The following is a 15112-nucleotide window of genomic DNA, read 5'->3' on the forward strand; positions in this document are numbered from 1 at the left end:
GGGGGGATGTCCAAAGCTTTCTATACATGTGGGGCTCACCTGTTGGTTGTCTGTCTATTTTATGGAACAGCTGTTGGTATGTATCTGGAGTCAGTTGTATTCCATTCATTCAAAGAGGGGAAAGTGGCCTCGTTGATGTACACTGTGGTCACCCCTATGTTGAACCCCTACATCTACAGCCTGAGGAACAAAGATATTAAAGCCACCATAAGGAAACTCTACAGTGGAAGACTCTAGAAAAGTAATTCCTATGCAGGTGGGAAAATATCCCAGCAGTCAATACAGAAGGCTATTCATAATACACCTCGAATGCTGGGACAGTCTTGGGAAGGAGATTGGAATGGAAGACAAGACAGAAAGCTGTCTGCCTCTTGGGAGGAAAACATGTCATCAGAAAAACCTGAAATAAAAGGAGAGCTGTTGTGGTAAAAGCAGTGTAAGAAGATCCAGAGAACATCCAATGTCTCCTGTCCTCTTATTGATCACCAAATAGAAAATGATAAAAAGAAACCATGAAATCACTTACAGGAGGGCCTTGTTGATGCAGGGAAGAGTCATTCTTGTCTCATTCGAATTCCAAAGTATAAAGGGGTAGGGGTGGGGATGGGGAGAGCCAGCAATCAACTCTATCTCCCTTGGTTTGTGCCAACATTTGTCTGGATCAAACTATCTGTCATCTTCAGAGGAACTGACACAGAGCAGAAGCTGGAGGAGAAGCAGCATCAGAGCCACAGGGGACATTTCTGCAGCAATCACAGGGCTGTGAATCTAGCTGGAGACTGAGCCTGCAGTGTCAGGCAGGTGTATAAATGGATCTTCAGTTTCTGTGGCTTCTTGTTACCTGGATGGCACCGGGATGCATCACCAGCCTCCTCCCCTGTCCTTTAGAGAGCCTGCTCTGCCCTCTAGCTCTGCATCTGCAGTCTGGCATCAAGGTAAATAACAGAAGTTGGAAAACATGTGTAGGATCTTCTTCTCCATACCTTCAGGGCTGTGCTTTCATCTAGGACTCTACATTATAAAATGCCATGGAAATGGTGCTGTGGCTTAAGTGGTAGAGCGCTAATCTTGAGCTGAAGAGCTCAGGGACGGTGCCTAGGCCCAGAGTTTAAGACTCATGATCACCACCACCAACAAAATAATAAAATATAAAACCCCAGGGATGGAGTCATTTTCTGTTCAGTTGTTTGCAAACTTATGTACAGAAAAAGAGTTTAAAAGAAATCAAGCACAAAAATAAGGTACAAAGATCCGTACAAATGCCACTAAGGATGATATAAATGGATGGCCATGTGAAGGTCACAAGATGACAAACCTGCGAAAGGCTATCTACAAATTAAATGCAATGCCACCGGTATCCCAATGTCATTCTTTAATTAAGGAGAGGAAGCAATCACAAATTCATATGGAATAATAACAGATCCAGATTAGCAAAAACCATCCTTAGTAGAAAGAATAGCATTGGGAGAATATCAGTACAAAACTTCAGACTTTATTACAGAGCTATAGTAATAAAAACCAGCTCGGTACTGGCACACGAACAAGCCTGAGTGAGGACCAGTGGAATGGAACTACCCAGAAATTACCCCACAGGCTTATAACCACATGCTCTTCAATAATGGAACCAAAAAAAATAGAATGGAAGAAAGACAGCCTCTTCAACAAATGGCGCTAGCAGAATTGGTTAGACACTTATAGGAAACTAAAGTTAGATCCTTATATGTAACCCTACACCAGAATTATTTCCACATAGATCAAAGACCTTGTGGTATAAGGAGATACCCTGAAAATTTTATAAGAAGGATAGGAGAAACTCTAGGGCTCCTTAGCACAGGTGGAAACTTTCTTCATAAAGACCCAGAAACACAACAACTTAAAGAAAGTTTGGACAAATGACACTGAATTAAACTGCAGAGCTTCTGTATGGCCAAGGACATAGCTAGTAAGTTAAATAGAAAGCTCACAGAATGGGAGAAGATCGTCACTAGCCATACAACAGAGAAGGGACTCATATCTAAAATGTATCTACAGGGGCTGGGAGTTTGGCCTAGTGGTAGAGTGCTTGCCTAGCATGCATGAAGACCCGGGTTTGATTCGTCGGTACCACATACATAGAAAAAAGCCAGAAATGGTGCTGAGGCTCAAGTGGTAGAGCTCTAACCTTGAGAAAGTCCAAGGAGAGTGGTCATGCCTTGAACTCAAGCCCACGACTAGCAAAAAAAAAAATACATAGGAATGAATGAATAAATAATAAAAAATATTTATTAAAAAAATAAAATATATCTACAGCTGAAAAAATTGAATCTCTCAAAGAAACAACCATCCCATTAAAAGGTGGGCTAAAGACTTAAAGAGAGTCTTCTCTGAAGAAGAAATAAAAATCGCCTATAGACACATGAAGAAATGCTCAAACTCTCTGGTCATAAAAGAACTGCAGATCAAAACAACTCTAAGATTCCACCTCACTCCAGTCAGAATGGCTATGAGCAAGAAATCTACTAACAACAGATTCTGGCGGGACTGTGGCCAAGAGGGATCACTACTACACTGTTGGTGGGAGTGCAAACTCGTTTAACCACTATGGAAAGCAGTATGGCAGTTCCTCAAAAGTCTAAACATAGGTCTCCCCTATAACTCAGCAATCAAATTCCTGGGCATTGACACAAATGTCCATAAGCAAGGGCATACCAAAGCTACCAGCACAAAATGTTCATTGCAGTACTATTTACCATAGCAAAGATATGGGATGTCCCTCAGCAGATGAACGGTATTTATACACACTGGAATTTTTTGCTGCCATCAGAAAGAATGACAGCACCCCATTTGTAAGGACATAGAAAGACTTGGGAAACAATCATAGTAAGTGAAGTAAGCCAGATCCACAGAAACAGACTCCATGGCTCCCGTCATTTGTAATAATTAGCATATATGTAGGGGATTTTCCTAACAGAGGATCACAGTAGCTCAAAAGCTGTGTGCATATGGCCATATGGGATGAGATTAAGTGAACTCTAGGATAGGGAAACATGAGGTTTATCTTTGTGGTTGTTTTTAATGTACTATATGAAGTTATTTATTTTCTTTCTTTTTACCCCCTCCTTATAGTTTCTCCCCTGCTCTTTCTGTATCTGACTTTGTTACCTGGTATATTGTATATACGTTTATTTGTTTGTTTGAATCAGGGAAAGGAAGGGGAAAAACAAGATGATGAGACAAAGGATAGTCATCCTTTGTGAACTAGTGTAATGGCAATATTCATAGACAATATTCTGGAAATGAACTTTACAACTTGGGAGGGTGTGGGGGGAGTGAAAGTGGGAGAAAAACATGGGAAGAGATAACAATGTTTGAGAAGTAATGTATCCACTACCTTGTGCATGTAGCTGCAACGCCTCTATACATCACCCTGACAATAAAATACAATTAAACCAAACAAAGCTAAATCTTGCCCTATTTGAAGTTTGGCTTCTGAGTTCTGAGATATTGTAGAGTAGGACAAGGCAGTCTCCTTCTCTCTAATCTCTCTCCTCCTCCCGTTCCCCTGGTCACTTGATCTCCATGCTGGTGGCCCTCTGCCATTTGACTAACTCCATCCACCATTCTGAAGCCTTCAGGAAAAGGTAACCAGCTGTAGTTTGTGGTGGAGGCATACTGACAAGGACTGGGCACTCCCTTCCTGTCTGTGGGGTCCCGAGAGACTTCAGAGGTCTCTCGTGAAACTTTTCACATTTTTTCTTATTTTTTATAATAATAAAAATGGAATATTCATCATTAACTCTGGCAGTAATGATACAGTTCACAAACATTTCTGTCGTTGTTCCCTGCTTCTCAATCAAAGGACTTACAGCCATCAACCATTACAACTCAACTTCAACCAGGATAGGATATTTTAGTTCCATTTGGAGCTAGAGGAATTGTCACTTTGATGTGGGCCAAGGGAGGTTTGGGAATCTTTGGTTAGATAGGAAAGAAATAGACTTATCTTGCATGCTGATCTCAGAGTGAAATAGAGAATCCACTAAAGTATTGGTGATAGAACATTCAGTCACCAGGATGCTCTGAATCTTGCATTCAAATTTAGTTATATAGTAAAAAATAGGATTGTTAGTCAGGTGCTGGTGGCTGTAATCCTAGCTACTCAGGAGGCTGAGACCTCAGGATCACGGTTCAAAGCCAGCCCAGGCAGGGAGGTCTATGAGACTCTTACCTCCAACAAACTATTCAGAAAAAGCCAGAAGTGTTGCTGTGGCTCACTTGGTAGAGTGCTAGCCTTGAGCAAAAGCAGCTCAGAGACTGTGCCCATGCCCTGAGTTCAAGTCTTAGGACTGGCAAAAAGTATAGTTGCTATGAACTAGAAAGAAATGTTTTCAGAGGTTGCAGACAACCATGGTGGAAATGAACAGTTCTACACAGAAAGAAAGTCCAGAAACTGTGAAAACCAGACACTAGGATCTTTTCCATCATAAATTTAATTGGAGATGACATACAAGACATAAGACAGCAGTTTATGAGAATTATTATAATTTGACAGCTATGAAATGGTTTAGAAAATGAAAAAAACATCATGCTTGATGACAGTAGATATGTCAGAAATGTCAGTGTCAAGTCAGACATTTTTTTGGATCCTCTGCTGTTGCCATCCCTTGATACCAAATCTACTTGAGGCAACCATTTGATATCAAACGATTAGTAAACTATCTAGGGTTCCTGCTAATGCCTGAAAAAAAAAGCTAATTCCTGAAAAAGCTACAAATGATTCTTTATTGATGTATTGATACTGTGATATTTTAGATATAAAAGGTCATTTCTCTTAATAGCTGGGAATGTAGCTTAGAAATAGTTTATGGAATAGTCAGAGGATTGCCTAAGAATGATGGATTTGTCATGATTATTGTCTCATTCAGTGACAAATGTGCATTTACACATCAGAAGTTAGACTTTTAGAGATTAATTCTGATGAATTACTTGGAAAAATATTAATTTCCAACTGTATACATGGAAATAAGTATATTTGTATATACGTATATATACATATGAAAACAAGTGTATGTAAGTAACTATACACACACACACATACACACAAATATGTAATACCGCTTGATTAGCATAAAATCTCCCTTTTCCAATTATATAGTTACAAAAGCTGTACAGTAAAAGCAGCATAGAAATGGCCGGGAGTTTGGCCTAGTGGTAGAGTGCTTGCCTAGCATGCACCAAGACCCAGGTTTGATTACTCGGTACCATATACATAGAAAAAGTCTGGAAGCGGTGCTGTGGCTCAAGTGGTAGAGCTCTAGCCTTGAGAAAAGTCCAAGGACAGTGCTTAGGCCCTGAACTCAAGCCCCATGACTCACAAAAAACCCCCCAACATTGAAACAAGTAAAAAAAATATGCCACACATCTTGGATAATTATCTATATGCAGTGAAATTTACAGATATAGAAGAAAATACAGCATACTCCTCTACAGTGAACATTATTTTTTTAGGTACAATGTATTCCTAGCTTGTGGTTGTGGTCATCAGCCCTAGTTGTTTTCAGAAGAGAGAACAAGAGTTAGTCTGATACAGCTTCTTGACAAAGCCAATTATTTTGCCAATCCCAGGGTTTAACTCAGGGCTTGAGCACTGTCCTTGGACTTCCTCAGGGCTAGAGCTCTACCACTTGAACCACAGCACCACTTCCAGATTTTTCTATATATGTGGTACCATGGAATCGAATCTAGGTCTTCATGCGTGCCAGGCAAGCACTCTACCACTAGGCCAAACTCCTGAACCATTATAACCTTCTTGAATGTTGCAATATTATTAATATACAGATTCTGTTTATTCTTATCACAGAGATCTTTCAGTAAAGCCTCCAGTTCATTTTCATCTGCGTATTCATTGTGATCCTGCTTAGAGAATTGGTTATAGAAGTCAAAAGCCTTGTTGAGCTGTCTCACACATATTTTGACTCCCTGAAATTTAAGAAAATCCACTTATAATGGTAGAAACCTGGCCATGTCAGTCAGTTCTAACTTCCCAGCATCATTTGAACCAGTTGTAGCATTAGCTCTGTGTACTCAGCTAGTTCTGTGTCAGCAACTGTTTGCTTTTTGTAGCAGGTTCTTTGGAAAGCTCTTCATCTCCTCAGTTTCTATGAAGAATCCAAGTCTTCATTAATTTCTCATAGGACTTCAGTTGCTGGCACTGGAAGAGCAACAGGAAATTCTCTTCTGTGGGTAACACATGAACCCACTCCACAATTCCTGTTTTATTATATTGATCCACACAAGTTTTCACCTCCATAGCCATTCAGAAAAGTTTTCTCCTCAGGTGATAATTCCAATCCAGCCTTCTTCAGTGCCTGAAAGAGCTCCTGGATCAAGTTGTGTAGTTGTTTTCTGTCCAAGAAAACACTTCTGTCAGCATCAAAGTGGAGTCAGATGTTGAAAAACTGTGAGGTTGTGATGAGGGGTTATGGCAAGGGAGATTTTGCCATTGCACAACAGTAGTCTGTGTGTGTGTGTGTGTGTGTGTGTGTGTGTGTACAATTGTTTCCATGTGAGAAGGTCATGATGAAGGTCTCAACACATCTGTGTAGATGGGCAATAAATTTTAATCCAAGTTACTCCTTCCACTGACCTCACCTACTCATTTTTCCACATATTTTTATTGTAATTAATAGAAGCATTACATTTTGTTCACCAGATAGAAGGTGAATTACTTCAAAAACATTGATACCCTTTCTCATGTCTTGGTCCTATTTCCCTCCCTCTACCCCTGCCCCTCATCTTGTTTTCTAACTTTCCCTATCCTATTTAAAGTAGCCTAATAACCATATATACAATATATCAGATAACATGGTGAAATACTTTAACAATATGAAATAACCAAGGGACATAGTACATCAAGGAAAACAATCACTTCTCATATACCACCTACTCATTTATAATAGACACCTTAATATCCACACCTCATGTTTTCATGCGTAAATATTGAGTATTATTACTACACTCACTCTCTGCTCCCTTTTTTTTCTTTTGTTCCATCCCTTCCTGCTAGCTCCCCATTCAGGTACCGATATTCAAGACATTTCTTTGGCTTAAATTATCCCGGAAGTGTTCAGAGGGTTTACAATATGGAAATGCATTGCTGTATGTTCTAACAATTGGCCTTTCATGTGGTCCTGTCAAGTATGCACAGAATGGACAAGCTTTGCTTAGGAAGAGCCTAAAACTAGTGTTTTGGACACTTCTCCCCTTCATTGATGCTGCTGAGTCCACTGAGATTTGGATGCTTTGGACCAATTTGTGTAATTGTGTGAGCTCTATGAATTGAGACTCCAAGACCATAGGAGAGACCATTATCAGACATCTCCATAAATATGTCCAAGCCTGTGTCCTGCCTCTGGGATTTCTCCTGTGTCTCCATATTCATAATGGATTATGAGGAGTAGGCAGATCGCATTAGACTGCAGGCTTGGGGAGACCTTTTGATCTGTACTTGATAGTCATGACCCAAGAGAGAAGCAGCTCTACCCAGTAAGTAGAGAGCACCACCGCACTGACCATGCCAGCATGCTTTCTCTAACTTTCCTGGTGACTGAGAGGTGGCCTTGCTTTAGGGGAAACACAGCCTTGTATCCTTAACTAGAGAGTGGGACAATTGTAAGTATTTCACCATTTTGATGATAAGTAATAGGAAATGTGAAGGTTATGTCTTCTTTGGGGGAAGGTTATAGAATTAAGAGTTAAGATCTGAGTTAAGATCTATTTCGGTGTTTTTGTTGTGGTGTAGTCTGCAAAGTTATGTTATAGAATAGGGCTGAACACACCATTCTTAGGTAGGTTGTGTAAAAATGGTGAAAAAAACACAAAAAGGGACTCTTGAATCTCTCTTCCTGTCATTTTTTGACACAGAATATGCAGTTTTGGAAAGGATGCCTTTGTAAAGATCTTAGAAAGCAGCCAATGGAAGCCTGAATGTTTCTAATATCTAGGAAGAAGATATTGATTTGTTTTCTTGGAAGAAAGGACCATCACTTTGAATTTACTGTAGAGAAGGCAATAGGCCAGATGGATGGCAGAACAGAAGGAATACAGCCACTATATACAGACTACCATTGTCCACGTCCCTGGAAAGACTTGCTAAGATATATATTTCTAAAATCCTGAAATTAACACACAGAGAGGCACCTATCAGGTCTTGATTTATTAGACAAATGCAAGGAGTTAAAAAATGGAAACAAGAGGATTATCTTGTGTGATTGTTGTTCTTAATGTACTATGTTATTTCTCTTACCATTTTTTTCTGCCTTCATCGTTAATCTCATATTGTTACTGTTTCTGACTCTGTTACCTAGTATATTATATATGTTTATTTGTTTATTTCAAATACTAAAGGGAAGGGGAGAAAACAAGATAATTGGGAAGGGGTAGGGGAGAGAATCGGGGACAAAAACGTGAGCAGGGGAATCGATGTGTGAGAAGTAATGCACCTACTACCTGACAAATGTAACTCTAACCCCTCTATACATTATACCAACAATAAAAAAGTACAAAAAATCTATATTTTTACTCCCAGTGCTGGTGGTTCACACAGAAGACAGGGTTCTGAGGATAGAGATTCAAAGCCAGCCTGAGCAGCAAAATCTGTGAGACTCTTATCTCACAAAAAGTGAATTTGGGACTCAAGTGGAGGAATGTTACCCTTGGGCATGAAAAACTCAGCAGTATTGCCCAGGACTAGATTTCAATTCCTAGGCCTGGCACGCATGTATGCATGTATACATGCACACATGCACACACACACACACACGCACACACACACACACACACACACACCAGAAAGAAAGCCAAAATAGAAATTAGAAAGTCCAGCAATGATAATTCTCCAGGGAGATTTTTATTTTCTGATGTTGAATTATGTCAAATTAGATTTAGAACAGTCAGGCCTCTATATTTTACAAAGCCTTTGTAAATACCATATGTCTAGAATTTTTTCTCATTCACTACTCACTACTTTACTATTTCCTTATGATAAAATAAAGCTTATATGACTTTATATGTTGGATAAAAAGAAATTTCCTCAAAAGGTGATTGCTCTGGATTATCTTTTTTTTTGTCATGGGGCTTGAACTCTGGGTCTGGGCACTCTTTCTGGGCTCTTCAGCTCAAGACTATCACCATACCCCTGGGTCTGGGTGCTGGCCCTGAACTCTTCAGTTCAAGGCTATTGTCTTTCCCCTGGAGCCACAGTGCCACTTCCGCTTTCTAGTGATTAATTGGAGATAAGAGTCTCCCATTCTTTAGTGCCAGAGCTTTCTTTGAACCGTGATCCTCAGATCTCAGCCTCCTGAGTAGCTAGGATTGCAGGCATTAGCCATCATGAGCAGCTTATGGATTTTTTTAAAAAGAAGAATCAGTAAAGGGCCAGGAGTTTGGTCTAGTGGTAGAGTGATTGCATAGCATGCAAGAAGATCAGGATTGGAGTCCTCAGTAGCACATACTAAGGAAAAGATAGAAGTGGTGCTGTGGCTCAAGTGGTAGAGCTCTAGCCTTGAGAAAGCCCAAGGACAGTACTCACGCTCTGAGTTCAAGGGCCAGCAATGGTAAAGAAAAAGAATATTGTAATTTTCTACCATAGTTTAGAATGAATACATAAAATGGAGTAAATGAAAGAGAAGAAATCAAGGATGATTGGGGTTGTGACAACTAACAATATGATCGATGGGATATAGTCATGAACAATGAATACTTAAATTCAAAATGATGGAAGAATTCTGCGTTCTTCATTAATTATTGCTTTCATTATACATCAAGGTGTCTAATAAACATTAGGCTGAATAATGAAACTCGCATCTCAGAATTTTATCTCTTGGGACTCTCAGATGACCCTGAGCTACAACCCACACTGTTTGGGCTGTTCCTGTCCATGTATCTCATCACAGTGCTCGGAAATCTGCTCATCATCCTGGCCGTCACCACTGACCCCCACCTCCACACTCCCATGTACTTCTTCATCTCCATTCTGTCTTGGTCTGACATCTGCTTCACCTCCACCACCGTCCCCAAGATGCTGGTGGACATCCAGACTCACAGCAGAGCCAGATCCTTTGCAGGCTGCCTCACCCAGATGTCTGTTTTTCTCATTTTTGGCTGCATGGAAGTTATGCTTCTGACTGCGATGGCCTATGACCGCTTTGTGGCCATCTGTCACTCTCTGAATTACCCTCTCATCATCTGTGTCTCCTTGGTTCTGCTGTCACTTTTTGCCAGCTTCTTGGAAGGAGAGGTGCATGTGTGGGTGGCATTACAGATGACCGATTTCAAGGAATTGGAAATCCCAAGTTTCTTCTGTGACCCCTCTCAAGTCCTGGGTCTTCACAAATGATTTTTTAAAATACATTTTTGGTACCATATACGGTTTCCTTCCTATCTTAGGGATCCTTTTCTCTTACCACAGATCATTTCTTCCGTGCTGAGAATGTCCTCTTCAAGCGGGAAGTCCAAAGCCTTCTCCACATGTGGCTCTCACCTGACCGTGGTCTGCTTATTCTTTGGGACAGCACTGGGTGTCTACTTTGAGTCAGCTGTGTCACATTCTCCCAGGGGCAGTTCTGTGTCCTCAGTAATGTACACAGTGGTCACTCCTCTCCTGAACCCCTTCATCTACAGCCTGAGGAACAGGGACCTCAAAAGAGCCCTGATCAGGTTGTACAAACCAGGAGCTGACTAGGAGTTCTATGAATATTGTGGTTTTACAGAAGCAAGAACTTTTAGCCTGTAGACCTATAAGTCCTTTCTGTCTGCACATATTGTTTTTTTGGATTCATTTGTACAGTTCTTGACCATGTAGCACGGGAAGAAGTTTGGAGCCAAGTCAATGGGCATTTATGAAGGAGGAGCTCACTTTTTTTAATGTATGAAATTTTAGTTTGTAAAGATGATGAGTGTCTAGAAGGTCAGTCTACAAACTGAATTTTACAGTTGTTGAGATGTAAGGTTTTTATTATATAAATTTTCTTTATATATTCCTGTCTACTTTTCTTTTATTTCGTTTTTTTTGGTTTTCGTAATACTGAAGTTTGAACAGGGCTTTCTGATTGCTAACCAAATGGTGTGCAATCTATCTTTTTTTAAATAGTTATTTTATATTTGACATCAAGTGCTTTGCTAGCCACAGTATGGCCAGATCTAGAGATCCCAGCCCTCTGTATATCTCTGATTAAAGGTGTGAGCCTCTAGCTCTTGGTTAATAAAAGTGAGGTGGATGCTTTTTTGGTTATGCTATTTATTTGCCTCTTTCTAGGACTTGAACTGAGGGTCAAGAAAATGTCCTGGTGCTTTTTGCTCAAGGCTAGCACTCTACCACTTGTACCACAGTTCCACTTTTGTGTGTGTGTATGTGTGTGTGTGTGTGTGCGTGTGTGTGTGTGTGTATGTGTGTGTATAACTCTTGTTAAGAAAATGTATACATAAGCTGTATAACAGGGCAGAAAATTTACTGATGCACATAACCAGCAAAGTGAATAAGAATAACTTGTTCCTTTGAAAACTTCCTCAAGGTAAAGTGAGAAAACCCCAAATCAACATCACTACTCCAGTCAAGGGAAGAGACTTCAGTGGAAGCCATTTCCACTTAGCCTTGATACCCACATTAGCACCACGCTGGGACACTAGGCAGTAGGATTCTCCAACCTGTGTGTATGTGTGTGTTGTGCGTGTGTGTGTATGTGTGCGTGTGTGTGTGCGTGCATGTGTATGTGTGTGTGCATGTGTGTGTTGTGTGTGTGCATGTGCGTGTGTGTTGTGTGTGTGTTTGTGTGTGTGCCTGTGTGTTTGTGTGTGTGTGCTTGTGTGTGTGTTGTGTTTGTGTGTGTTTGTGTGTGTTTGTCTGTGTGCATGTGCGTGTTGTGTGTGTGTTGTGTGTGTGCATGTGTGTATATGTGTGTGCGTGTGTGTGTGTTGTGTGTTTGTTGTGTGTGTATGTGCGTGTGTGTGCATATGTGTGTTGTGTGTGTGTGTGTTGTGTGTGTGTGTGCACACTTAGCGTTGAACCAGGACCTGGGTACTTTTCTTGAACATTAGTGCTCTTGACTGGATGGACATTACAACTTGAGTTACAGCTCCATTTCTGGCCATTTCATGATCCTTTGGAGGTGAAAGTATCACAGATTCTCCTACTTGAGCTGTCTTTGAACCCTAATCCTCAGAGCTCACTCTCCTGAGTGGCTAGGATTACAGGAGTGAGCCACAGGCACCTGGTGCCCCTAGCTTGTCATCTTAAGGTCTGGCCATCATTCAAAGTCCTAAAACAATTAGCATGAATTACAAACAAGAGCCACTAGCATCTAGCTTTAAACTAAATATATTACTTGTCAAAAGTCAGTCCTAGGGGCTGGGAGTTTGGCCTAGTGGTAGAGTGCTTGCCTAGCCTGCACAAAGACCTGGGCTCAATTCTTCAGTATCATATACATAGAAAAAATTAAGAAGTGGTTCTGTGGCTCAAGCGGTAGAGATCTGGCCTTGAGAAAGCCCAAGGACCGTGCTCAGGCCCTGAGTTCAAGGCCCAGGACACTCTCTCTCTCTCTCTCTCTCTCTCTCTCTCTCTCTCTCTCTCTCTCTCTCTCTCTCTCTGTCTCTCTCTCTCTCTCTCACACACACACACACACACACACACACACAAACACACACACACAAAATACCTCAGTCTTGGCCTCGTGGTTCCCACATATAATCTTTGATACTGTGGAATAGAGATTGAGAGGACTGAAGTCTAGCCAATCAGTTCCCAACCAATGAACTAATGTAGTGGCAGCATTTACTCAAATCCCATTTTACAAGGCTCAGGTTAATTCAGGCTGGTGGCTTATGCCTGTACTCCTAGCTACTTAAGAGGGTGGGATCTGAAGATAAGATTCAATACCAGCATGGGAAGGAAAGCCCCTGAGCCTCTTACCGAAATTAACCAGCAGAACACTGGAAGTGGTGCTGTGGCTTAAATTGGTAGATGGCTAGTCCTGAGCAAGACTGCTGAGACTCATTTCCCAGGCCTCAAGTTCAAGCACCATGAACAATTAAAAAACAGAAGCATGGGTGTGTGAATCTGAATGTGAATCTCCAGGTAAAATATGGAGACCCTATTTAAAGCTACAAGGAAATCTGTAGTTGAAGGAGAAAATTGCTAACTTTGAGTGAAAACGTTAAGGGCCCATGCCCAGACCCAGAGTACAAGCCCTAGTACTGGTTCAAATTTTAGACAGACTTCTATATTGGCCTGGGACCATTTTAGTTTCAAATTGCTCTGTGCGCTAGCATCATCTGCAATAACCCCATCATTTCTATGATGATAGAATGCTTTTTTGAAGGAAAATGTAAACTCCAACAGTAACTACATACTTCATTACTCCCATTTTTATCAAGCAGTTTGAGAGCTGATGTAGAAATATAGGCATATTGTGTATGTACTGCAAGTTTAACGTTACAGGCTAAAAGTCATTTCCACAAAGCCCACCACTGAGCATTTTGGTATATATGGGAGATAAATATTAATTTTCCTTCATATACGTGTTAAAATATTTTGATCCGCAATCTTAAAATGATTGTCTTAAGAGATGTGTTTGACATAATAGACATAATTGATAGGGACTGCTTATTTTTACATTTTCATTCAAAAAAAGTAACTTTTTAAAAATATTTTTATTGTAGTTAATAAAAGGGTTACATGATATTTGCCAGATAGAAGGTGCAGTAATTCAGATACATTGATAGCCTTTCACATGTCTTGGTACCCATTACTGTCCCCCCCCAATCCCCCGTCTTATTTTTCCCCCCTTTCCTATGAAATTTCAAATAACCAAATACAAATAAATTCAATATATCAGGCAACAAAGTGAGATACTGTAACAATATGAGATACCCAAGGGACAGCAAAAGAGATGAGAGATAACATAGTACATTAAGGAATACAGTCATTCATTATATGGCTTTTGTTTCAATATCCTGGAGGGCCTTTCATTTAGCGTCATACTATATGGCCTTATGTATCAAGGTTTTGTTCTATTGTAGATCTCTGCTAGGAGAGCCCAAGGTTTCTACTGATTATGACAAATGAGGGAAACCATTGAGCCTATGTTCTTTGCATCTGGCTTACTTCACTTAATATGAATTTTTCTTTTTTTTCCCATCACAGATTTTTTTTATTGTAATTAATAAAAGGGTTACATGATATTTCTCAGATAGAAGGTGCATTAATTCACATACATTGATACCCTTTCACATGTCTTGGTACCCATTACCCTCCCCCCCACACCCCCCCACCCGTCTTGGTTTTCCCCCATTCCCTATCAAATTTCAAATAACCAAATACAAATAAATTCAATATATCAGATAACAAAGTGAGATACTATAACAATATGCGATAACCAAGGGACAGCAAAGGAGATGAGAGATAACATAGTACATTAAGGACAACCATCATTCGTTATATGGCTTTTGTTTCAATATCCTGGAGGTCCTTTCAATTAGCTTCATAGTATACGGCCTTATGTATCAAGATTTTGCTCTATTGCAGATCTCTGGTAGTAGATCCTAAGGTTTCTACTGATTATGACGAATGAGGGAAACCATTGAGCCTAAGTTCCTTTGAGTCTAGCTTACTTCACTTAATATGATTTTTTCTAAGTCTTTCCATTTCCTCAAAAATGGGTCAATGTCATTTTTTCTGACATCAGCATAGAATTCCAATGTGTACAAATACCAGAACTTATTGATCCACTCATCAACTGAGGGACATCTAGGTTGGTTCCATATCTTTGCAATGGTGAATAGTGCTGCAATGAACATTGTTGTGCTCGTGGATTTGGTATGTCCTTGTTCCTGGATGGTTGGGTAAATGCCAGGTAGTGGAATTGCTGGGTAATAGGGGAGTTCTATGTTTGGCCTTTTGAGGCACTGCCACACTTCTTTCCATAGTGGTTGAATGAGTTTGTACTCCCACCAACAGTGTAGTAGTGATCCCTCCTGGCCACATCCCCTCCAGCATCTGTTATTATTCGTTTTCCTGATCCTGGCCATTGTAACTGGAGTGAGGTGGAATCTTAGAGTTGTTTTGATTCGCATTTCTTTT

General features: G+C 40.4%; 1 pseudogene; it reads right to left on the bottom strand.

Annotated features, from left to right (window-relative positions):
• Positions 1-3545: 3545 nt before the first annotated feature.
• Positions 3546-6482, bottom strand: LOC150068328 (calbindin pseudogene; annotated as a pseudogene).
• Positions 6483-15112: the final 8630 nt, after the last annotated feature.

The sequence above is a fragment of the Megascapheus bottae genome, chromosome 1 (assembly GCF_031878675.1).
Source record: "Megascapheus bottae isolate mThoBot1 chromosome 1, mThoBot2.hap1, whole genome shotgun sequence".
In the NCBI taxonomy this organism is placed as follows: Eukaryota; Metazoa; Chordata; class Mammalia; order Rodentia; family Geomyidae; genus Megascapheus; species Megascapheus bottae.